This window comes from Ochotona princeps, chromosome 12 (assembly GCF_030435755.1).
Source record: "Ochotona princeps isolate mOchPri1 chromosome 12, mOchPri1.hap1, whole genome shotgun sequence".
Classification (NCBI taxonomy): Eukaryota; Metazoa; Chordata; class Mammalia; order Lagomorpha; family Ochotonidae; genus Ochotona; species Ochotona princeps.
The window spans coordinates 9306561-9316475 of record NC_080843.1 but is presented as its reverse complement, the minus strand read 5'-3'; the positions used below and the strand labels follow the sequence as shown (position 1 = coordinate 9316475).

The following is a 9915-nucleotide window of genomic DNA, read 5'->3' as shown; positions in this document are numbered from 1 at the left end:
TACTTATTTTTATTGGAAAGGCAGATTTAGAGAGAGAAAGAAATAGAGCGAAAGATCTATCGGCTGATTCACTCCCCAAGTGGCTGCTACGACCTGTGCTGAGCGAATCTGAACCCAGGAGCCAGGAGCTTCTTCTGGGTCACTCTTATGGGTGCAGAGGCCCAACTACTTGAGGCATCCTCCGCTGCTTTCCAAGGTACAGTAGGAGGGAGCTGGATCAGAAGTGGAACAACTGGGACTTGAACCAGTGTGCATGTAGGATCTAGTGTTGCAAGTAGTGGCTTAATCCACTATGTCACAACACTGGCACCTTGAATTTGGGTCTTCACCCCCTTAGCGATGTGTGTCCTGATCCTTTTTTGGTGTGCTGGGCAGTATGTGGAACTCAGCTCCTGACCAGCCCTGCCATGGAGAGCAGACAACTGATACTCCACAGTGTGCTGGGTTAGTGAGCTAGTTTGATCTCAAGGTTTGGTGGTGTCAATATGTGTTCCACCTACCATGTTTTCAGTTTAGCTTGGGTTATTTGGAACATGATCTGATCTAAGTCAAGGAACATCTGATAAATTAACTACGTTTTATTTCGAGAGACAGAAATAGAAAGGAAGCTTCTATCCCCTGGTTTGTTCCCCTTGTGCAGCCTACAACAGCCTGGTTTGGGACAGGCTGAAGCCAGAGTCTGGGAACTCAACCAGCATCTCCCATGGAGCTGGTAGGGACCCAAAGACTTGAGCCATCTCTGCTGCCTCCCACCCTAAGCCTTTGCACAAGCTGCAGTCAGAAGTTGCAGTGTGAACCAAGGCACACAAACATGGGCTCTGGGCTTCCCTCAGTGCGTCAGAAATGTGAGGGCAAATGTGTACTCTTCCTTCCTCTGCTTCACTCCCCAAATGGCTACCATGACCAGAGCTGAGCCCATCCAAAGCCAGGAGCCAGGAGCCTCTCCTCTGTAGCTGCCCAAGGATTTGGGCCATCCTTTGCTGCTTTTCCAGTCCATAAGCAGGAACTGGATGGGAAATGGAGTAGTCAAGACATGAACTGGTGTCCATATGGGATACTGGTGCTTGAAGATAGAAAATGAGCCTGTTGAGCCACAGTGCCAGCCCTCAAGTATGATGAATGGTATGGTTTTATAAACAGTAGTTTGAACTATAAAAAAATTTTTAAAAAAGATTTTATTATTTATTTTTATTGGAAAGTCAGATATACAGGGAAGAGAACAGACAGAAAGGGAAGATCTTCCATGCACTGATTCACTCTCCTGGTGGCCACAATGGCCAGAGACGAGCCGATCTGAAGCCAGGAACCAGGAGCCAGGAGCTTCTCTGCCAGGTCTCCCATGCAGGTGCAGGGTCCCAAGGCTTTGGGCGATCCTGTGTTGCTTTCCAAGGCCACAAGTAGGGATCTGGATGGAAAGTAGGGCTGCTGGGATTAGAACCGACACCCATATGGGATCCTGGCATGTGCAAGGCGAGGACTTTAGCCACTAGGCCACCACACTGAGCCTGAACTTTAATAGATGAATGATTTTGAATGATCATTTGAATGATGTTTTAGAAGAAAACACATTCAAAAGTTTGAAATGTTAGTTGTTAAAAACAGAAAATTTCCCAGGCCAGTACTGGTTAAAGCTGCCACCTGTGACACCTGTGAAATGGGCGCTGGTTTGTGTCCCGGCTGCTCTACTTCCCAGCAGGCTCTCTGCAAATGACCTGGCAGTGGAAGGTGGATGGACCAAGAACTTGGTCCCCTGGCACCTATGTGGGAGACCCAGTTGAAAATCCTGTGTCCTGGCTTTGGCCTGGCCCAGCCCTCGCTGTTTAGCCCTCTGGGGAGTGAACTGGTGAAGGGAAGATCTCTCTTTGTCCCTTTCTCTTTGCAACTTTGATTTTCAAATAAATAAATCTTCAAAACAAAGTCCCTCTAGGGGAAGTTGACTTGGTGTGAGGGAGCCAATCACTGTGTTTTTCCCAGGACAGACCCCAGGTCTTGTTTCCCAGGCATTTGGGAGTTGTTGCAGAGCTGTCTCAGTAGAGTTGTGGCAAACAGACGCTGTGTGTAAGCACTCGTTCTTTCCTGAGCTGGCCTTGAGATGTGTGTGTAGACTGGCCTGGGCTCCAGGCCTCAGCAAGAAGCCTGTTGGGTGTTTGAGACAGAGGTCTTCTCCACCGCCTGCAGGGTTTCTTCATTCCCTACTCACAGACTTCATCCCTGGACGCACTTACTACTGAGTGGGATTTTGACTCTTTGAATTAAGGATGAGCGGTGGGCAGCACACAAGACTTACAGAGTCCAGGCTCTAAGATCCCAGCTCTGCTAATGACTGCTGTTGAATCTGGTGCAAATGACTCAACTTCTCTGGGCCTCAGTTTCCTCATCCCTAAAATGGGGACAAGAGTTTAAGAGGATTACATATGAAGCATTCATTCGTAGTGCCTGGCGCGTGGCAGATACCCAGTAAACAGCAGCTGTTGTCAGTTGGATTGTATTCGACCCCTCAACCAGGTTCCTCCCATGGAGTCTTAACCCCTAGTACTCGGATTGTGATCTTACTTGGGAGTAAGGTCACTGCAGATGTAGTTAGTGGCAATGAGGTGATCAGGGTGGGCCCCACTCCAGCAGGACTGGTGTCCTTCTAAACAGGGAAATGAGGACAAGCACAGAACAAAGGCAGTTCACTGAAAACAGGAAGAAGCAGACACCTGCCAGGCCAGGAGAGCGTCCTGGCACAGAGCCTTCCTTACGGTGGCAGAACGACCCACGCTGCCAGCAGCCCTCAGCCCGGGGTGCACAGCAACGTAGTCTCAGCATACCAGGCCTGGCCAGAGGCGGGTACATCTCTACCTTCTTGGCTGGCATTCTTGTCCTGTGCTTTCTTTGTCATGAAGTGGCATTCGGGAAAGTTCCTGGCAAGAACAGGAGCCCCACAAAAGGTCCTTACCCTCGTTGTGTCCCTGTTACTCCTCCTGAAAAGCCCCAGTTGCCAAGAGGGGTGTGCTCTCTCAGCTCCTGGCCTCTCTTGGGCCAGTGGCTCCTTCTTGGAGATGGCGTGGCCCCCTTGTAAGGTCCTTCATGAGAGAGATTGCTCACTCCTGTCCCACAGTCTGGATGACAAAAGGGGGTTATTTTGGGTGGATTCTTTGAGTGAAGGGGAGTGCAGGCAAGTGAAGCCACAGGAAGCATGTGGTCAGGGCCAGAGCTGCATCTGAACTGCTGCTTTCAGTCTCAGCTGTTTTAGGGTTTGGTGGGTTGGTGTGTCTGTGTGTTAATGCAAGTTGAGCCTAGCCTGCATCTCTTCCACTCTGGAAGCCCAGCCAGGGGGCGAGGCTGTGCTCTGGGGGCGCTGCGCTCCTGGAGGGGCGGTCATGGGCAGCGCAGGACATTTGTTCTGGCCGAGGCCTTCTGCTCTGTTTCTCCGCCCCAGTGGAGCTAGGAATAATAAAGCTGTTATTATTTATGCTGCACAGCGTCTGCCAGTGGTCTTTGTCATTGAGAACCCAGAAGACAGTGGAGGACGCGAGGGACGTGGGGGCGTTTGTCCAGGTCGGGGAGATGGGGGACTGAGGGGCATTTTTCCAGGAGTGTTGCTTTCCCAAACTCTGCGGCACTCCCTGGTCTTTTTTTCCGTGTCCTACCCTGTCTTTCCAAGTGGCTTCTGTGACCTCTGAACTCCCCACTTGCAGCCTTGTCTCCCTCCTACCCCAGCCTCTATAGCTCCTAGTCCCATTTCCTGGACTGCAGGAAATGTGTGAAACCTGTGTTCCCCACTGTGAAAACAGAGGGAGACCAGTGACAGAGAGAAAGCTCCCATTTGCTGATTGGTTTTCCAAATGCCCCTCCTGCTGAAGGCTGGGCTGGGGTGGGGTCAAAAGTTGGGAATACAGTCTAGGGCTGCCACCAGGGTGGTGAAAGCACAGCCATTTATTTATTTATTTAAGATTTCTTTTATCTTGGGCCCGGCATCGTGGCCTAGCAGCTAAAGTCCTTGCCTTGTACACGCAGGGATCCCATATGGGTGCCTGTTCTAATCCCGGCAGCTCCACTTCCCATTCAGCTCCCTGCTTGTGGCCTGGGAAAGCAGCCAAGGATGTCCCAAAGCCTTGGGATCCTGCACCTGCGTGGGAGACCTGGAAGAAGCTCCTGGCTTCAGTTTGGATTGGTGCAGCACTGGCTGTTGCAGCCACTTGAGTGAATCATCGGACGGAAAATCTTCCTGTCTGTCTCTCCTCCTCTCTTTATATCTGAATTTGTAATAAAAATAAATAAAAAGTTTAAAAAAGATTTATTTTATCTTTTTATTGGAAAGTCAGATTTATAGAGAGAAAGGAGAGAGAGAGAGAAGGATCTTCTGTCTGCTGGTTCACGCCCCAAGTGGCCACAGTGGCTAGAACTGAGCCGATCTGAAGCCAGGAGTCAGCAGCTTCTTCTGGGTCTCCCATGCGGGTGGAGGGTCCCAAAGCTTTGAGGCCATCCTAGACTGCTTTCCCAGGCCACAAGGAGGGAGCTGGATGGGAAGCAAGGCTGCTGGAATTAGAACTGGTTCCCATATGGGATCCTAGTGCATGCAAGGTGAGGACTTTAGCTGCTAGAGTACTACACTGGGCCCATGCCCTTTATTATTATTTTTTTTCATAGAAAATGTAAAGTATCTTTTAATTTCATTTTCTCACATTTTCTGAAGTGCCTTTGTACATAGGGCTACAGTTATGCAGAATCACTCAATACAAAGCCTGTTTCATAATAACGTATTGAATATATCATGTGGCTTAACATATAGCTCCTCCTAAATGCATATTGCTTCTACATCATCCTAAACTGAACAAAACGAAACAAGTCCATTAGTCGTTATTAGTCAGAGATCATCTGTACGTGCTTGTTATCTGTCCCCTCCGCTGATTATGAATTCCATGAGGCTAGGGGCTCTGTTTTGTTCATTGATATCTCTGAAACAATGGAACATGCCAGCTTGGCATGTATTAGTTAATCAGAAAACATTTATGACAGACCAGGTGACGCTTCTAACCTAATGAGCCCCAGGGTACGGATGGCAGAGCTGCAGATGATCAGCACTACGACGGATTTCTTGTCACTGGTTTTTCCGAAGTTTTACCCATTTAGGACAAATTTCTTTTAGGTATGATGAAAGTCTGTGAGTCAAATCATTGGCCTTGAGGAAACAAGAATCTGGTAGGTTCAGTTCTTCTAACTCAATCCCCCAGTGACTGCTGCTGTCATAGTCCATCAGCTTCTGTAGATCTTCAGGTGTGCCTGGCTTGCGCTCTGATTTTGCAAGAATATCAGTGATTTTCTTCTTTCTCCTCTTCTTAGTCTTGGTGCCACCCTCTTTTGTTGTCTTTGGTTGAATTAAGAAACATTCTTCAGGCTGTTTGGTTTTCTTCGACTGAGCAGGGACTGGAGCTGTCTCCACCTGCTTCAACATCTGATGCATCTGGACTGCTGGCTGCTCCTGCCGGCTGGTTCTCCCTCCACTCGTCTCCAAGATCCTCTGCCATCCCTTCTCGCAGTTCCAGGCCCAGGAAAAAGCAGCCGGCAACCGGCAGCCACACTGCACGCTGAGCCTCCTCCACACCTGCCCTTTATTTTTAAAATGTTTTTGTTTATATATTTGCAAGGTAGAATGACAGAAAAAAAGGGGGCGCGTGCACACACACACACACACATCCTCCGTTTGCAGGTTTACTTCTCACCTGCGTTTAAAAGCAAGGGCTAACCCAGACTGCAGTTAGGAACTAGGAATTCCAGCTGGATCTCCCACACATAAGAACAAGTATTCCAAGACCCTGGACCATCATCAGTTGTCTCCCAGGTACATTAGTGGGAAGCTGGATTAAAAGTAAAAACGGAGATGGGACTTGGTCCCAGACACTTGTGTATGGAAGGCAGCCATCCCAAGGAGCAGTTTAAGGTGCTGCATCAGAGTGCCTGCCCTGAAGGCCATGCTCTTTGGAACCAAGTTTCTCTATGGCCTGTCTCTAATTTCCCTGTCATTTACAGATCTGCCTTGTTTAGGGATTTTAGGGAAACACAGCAGGGTCCCTTGGATTCTGAGCTGTCTAGGCCTCGGGTCTTCCTCATTCTGTCCCCTGCATTTCTCTGGCAACCTGCTTCCTGCTGTCTTTTTTTTTTTTTTCCAGATTTATTTTTATTGCCAAGTCGGATATACAGATAGGAGGAGAGAGAGAGAGGAAGATTTTCTGTCCGATGGTTCACTCCCCAAGTGACCGCCACGGCTGGAGCTGAGCCAATCCAAAGCCAGGAGCCCAGAGCCTCTTCTGGCTCTCCCATGCGGGTGCAGGTTCTCAAGACTTTGGGCCATTCTCGACTGCTTTCCCAGGCCACAAGCAGGGAGCTGGGTGGCTAGTGGGATTGCCGGGATTAGAACAGATGCCTATGTAGGATCTTGGTGCATGCAAGGCAAGGAGTTTAGCCACTGCTGTCTTTTGTCTTAACGAAAAGGTGTGCTCGAGCTCCTGTGTCACACACCCTGTGCTGGTTTTTGAATCTTTGTGAAAGTCTTCCTTCCCCACAGCCTACAAAGACATCCTGCCCACCCTCCATCTTACAAATTAGTATGCAAGCCTCCCTTCGCATGCCCAGCCTCAAGCCACTGACAGGCTGCCTGGCAGCCCGGGGGTCAGCATGCACCTGTCTCGTTCCTGTGGAGTGCTAGGCATTGCTAGCCCTTCAGGGACGTGCACACACCCCTTCCACCTTGAACCTGCTCCCCAGGGTCTCAACTGACCTCGCCGTGGCCATATTGCCAGCTCCCACGTGTAACCGTCACACTGGTCGATGCCAGCTCTGGGTCAGCCTTTGCTTTTCCAAGACTGTGCTCTCTTCCCCCTCGCTTGGAGGTTGCCCATCTCCCGGACTGCTATCCTCTTGTTAGGACGCCACTCCTTGGTTTCCCCAAGAGAGATTTTCATCCTTGATTGTGCCCCGACATCCCGGCACTCCCCAGGGCAGCTTTTGTCTCCTTCTAGGTTTCCCTGGACAATGACATCCTTTTCATTTATGATGGTTTCAGAATCTTCTTTAGAGCTGGCTGTGTGCATGGTCACTCAGGTTTCAGGAACACTACACGGACTTTGTTAACTCTCTTGAGAAAAATCCTCCTCTTCTGATTCTGAGTCTAAATACAAGTTTCGGAGTTACAAGGTCGTGCAGTTCTGTCAGGCCTCTACAAGTCCGAGTCTGGTCCCCAAGGCGACCACTGCGAACTCTGCTGGCTGCTTCATCGGCACGAGTTGTCATGCTTCTAATAATGGGATGTTGTGGTTCATCCTTGTGTTAATTTTTGGCATTTTCCATGTGTCTCAGTTGGTTTGGGCTGTTAGAACAAAATACCATAAACCAAGTAGCCTTTAAGCAATAAAAACTCATTTCCCAGTTTTAAAAAAAAGGTAATTTGGGGCCCGGCGGCGTGGCCTAGCAGCTAAAGTCCTCACCTTGAATGCCCCGGGATCCCATAAGGGCGCTGGTTCTAATCCCGGCAGTTCCACTTCCCATCCAGCTCCCTGCTTGTGGCCTGGGAAAGCAGTTGAGGACGGCCCAAAGCCTTGGGACCCTGCACCTGCGTGGGAGACCCGGAAGAGGTTCCAGGTTCCCGGCATTGGATTGGCACAGCACCGGCTGTTGCGGCTCATCTGGGGAGTGAATCATCGGATGGAAGATCTTCCTCTCTGTCTCTCCTCCTCTCTGTATATATCTGACTTTGTAATAAAAAAAAAAGGTAATTTGGGAAAAATATTGTGGGATAGCAGGTAAAGCTGCCACCTGCGATAGCAGCATCCCGTCTGGGCATTGGTTCACGTCCCGGCTGTTCCAGTTCCCATCCAGCTCCCTGCTGGCAGCCTGGAAAAGTAAGTGAAAGATGGCCTGGTTACTTGGGTCCCTGCCACCCATTTGGGAAACCTGGTTAAACCTGACTCCTGCTTTCAACCTGGCCTGGTACTTAATCTTTTTTTTTTTTAATTTATTCATTTTTATTGGAAAGGTGGATATACAGAGAGGAGGAGAGACAGACAGGAAGATCTTCCGTCTGCTGGTTCACTCCCCAAGTGCCTGCAATGGCTGGAACTGAGCCAGTCCGAAGCCAGGAGCCAGGAGCTCTTCCGGGTCTCCCACGTGGGTGCAGGGACTCACGGCTTTGGGCCGTCCTCAACTGCTTTCCTAGGCCACAAGCAGGGAGCTGGATGGGAAGCGGGGCTGCCGGGATTAGAACCGGTGCCCAGGTGGGATCCTGGTGGGAGCAAGGCAAGGACCTTAACCACTACACTATTGCGCCGGGCCCTGGTACTGAATCTTGTGGCTACCTGGGAAGTGAAGCAGATGGAAGACCTCTCCCTCCCTCTGGGTTTCCTGATCTATCTGTAGCTCTTTCAAATCCGTAAATATTTTTAAATGTAGATTATATATTTTTAAAATTTATATTTTTTAATTGGAAAGTCAGATATACAGAGAGGAGGAGAGACAGACAGGAAGCTCTTCTGTCTGCCAATTGACTCTCCAAGTGGCCACAGTGGCTGGAGATCAGCCAGTCCGAAGCCAGGAGCCTCCTTTGGGTCTCTCACACGGATGCAGGGTCCCAAGGCTTTGGGCCATCCTTGACTGCTTTCCCAGGCCACAAGCAGGGAGCTGGATGGGAAGTGGAGCAGCCGGGACACAAACTGGTGTCCATATGGGATCCCGGTGCGTGAAAGGTGAGGAGTTTAGTTGCTAGGCTACCTCACCAGGCCCAGATATGCATTTTTTTTTTTTTTGTAGTAATTGGAAAGGCAGATATACAGAGAGGAGGAGAGACAGAGAGGAAGATCTTCCATCCAATGATTCACTCCCCAAGCTGCTCCAACGGCTGGAATTGAGTCAATCCAAAGCCAGGAGCTTCTTCCGGGTCTCCCACACGGGTGCAGGGTCCCAAAGCTTTGGGTCGTCCTGGACTGCTTTCCCAGGCCACAAGCAGGGAGCTGGTTGGGAAGTAGGACCATTGGGATTAGAACCTGCCCCCATATGGGATCCTGACATGTTCAAGGTGAGGACTTTAACTGCTGTGGTATCATGCCGGGCCACAGATATACATTTTTGATGATTTTTTTTCATCTGCTTAAAAGAAAAGATGGCTGGGTCAGGCCAAAGCCAGGATTCGGAGCTCTCTCTTTGGTGTACTGTACCCTGGTGTTGCACTTCAGTGTTTGTATTACATCCTGTTGGTTCCCAGGTGAGCCACATAGTTGGCCACGATTAGGTTCCTTGTCCAGCCTCTTTTTCTCTTACGGAACTGTTTGTTCCCGTGCATTTGTAATCGTCTCTTGAGCTAAAATGAATTTGTTTTCTTCCTCTGGACTCTGATGAAGTTATCAGTATTAAACTTAATTTATTGTTTGTTGTTGAGGCTCAGAAAACAGTGCTCCGGGGCCCGGCGACTGCGTGGCCTAGGAGCTAAAGTCCTTGCCTTGAAAGCCCCGGGATCCCATATGGGTGCCGGTTCTAATCCCGGCAGCTCCACTTCCCATCCAGCTCCCTGCTTGTGGTCTGGGAAAGCAGTCGAGGATGGCCCAAAGCTTTGGGACCCTGCACCCACGTGGGAGACCTGGAAGAGGTTCCTGGTTCCTGGCATCGGATCGGCGTGCACCGGCCCGTTGCGGCTCACTTGGGGAGTGAATCATCGGACGGAAGATCTTCCTCTCTGTCTCTCCTCCTCTCTGTATATCCGGCTTTCCAATAACATTTTACCCCTTGGTTGGTTACCATAACTTCATTTGCTTCCATCCAATCATATTTCTGCACGGCTCTTCCTTCTTCATCAGACCCAAATGTGAAAACAGACAGCTTCTCCTGGGGCCGCATGTCTTCCTGTCTGAGACGTCCCCTGTCACAGAAATCCTCATTTAACTG

The 9915-nt window shown here is 49.8% G+C and overlaps 1 pseudogene; it reads right to left on the bottom strand.

The window, feature by feature from the left end:
* Positions 1-4995: 4995 nt before the first annotated feature.
* Positions 4996-5584, bottom strand: LOC101529332 (protein CMSS1-like; annotated as a pseudogene).
* Positions 5585-9915: the final 4331 nt, after the last annotated feature.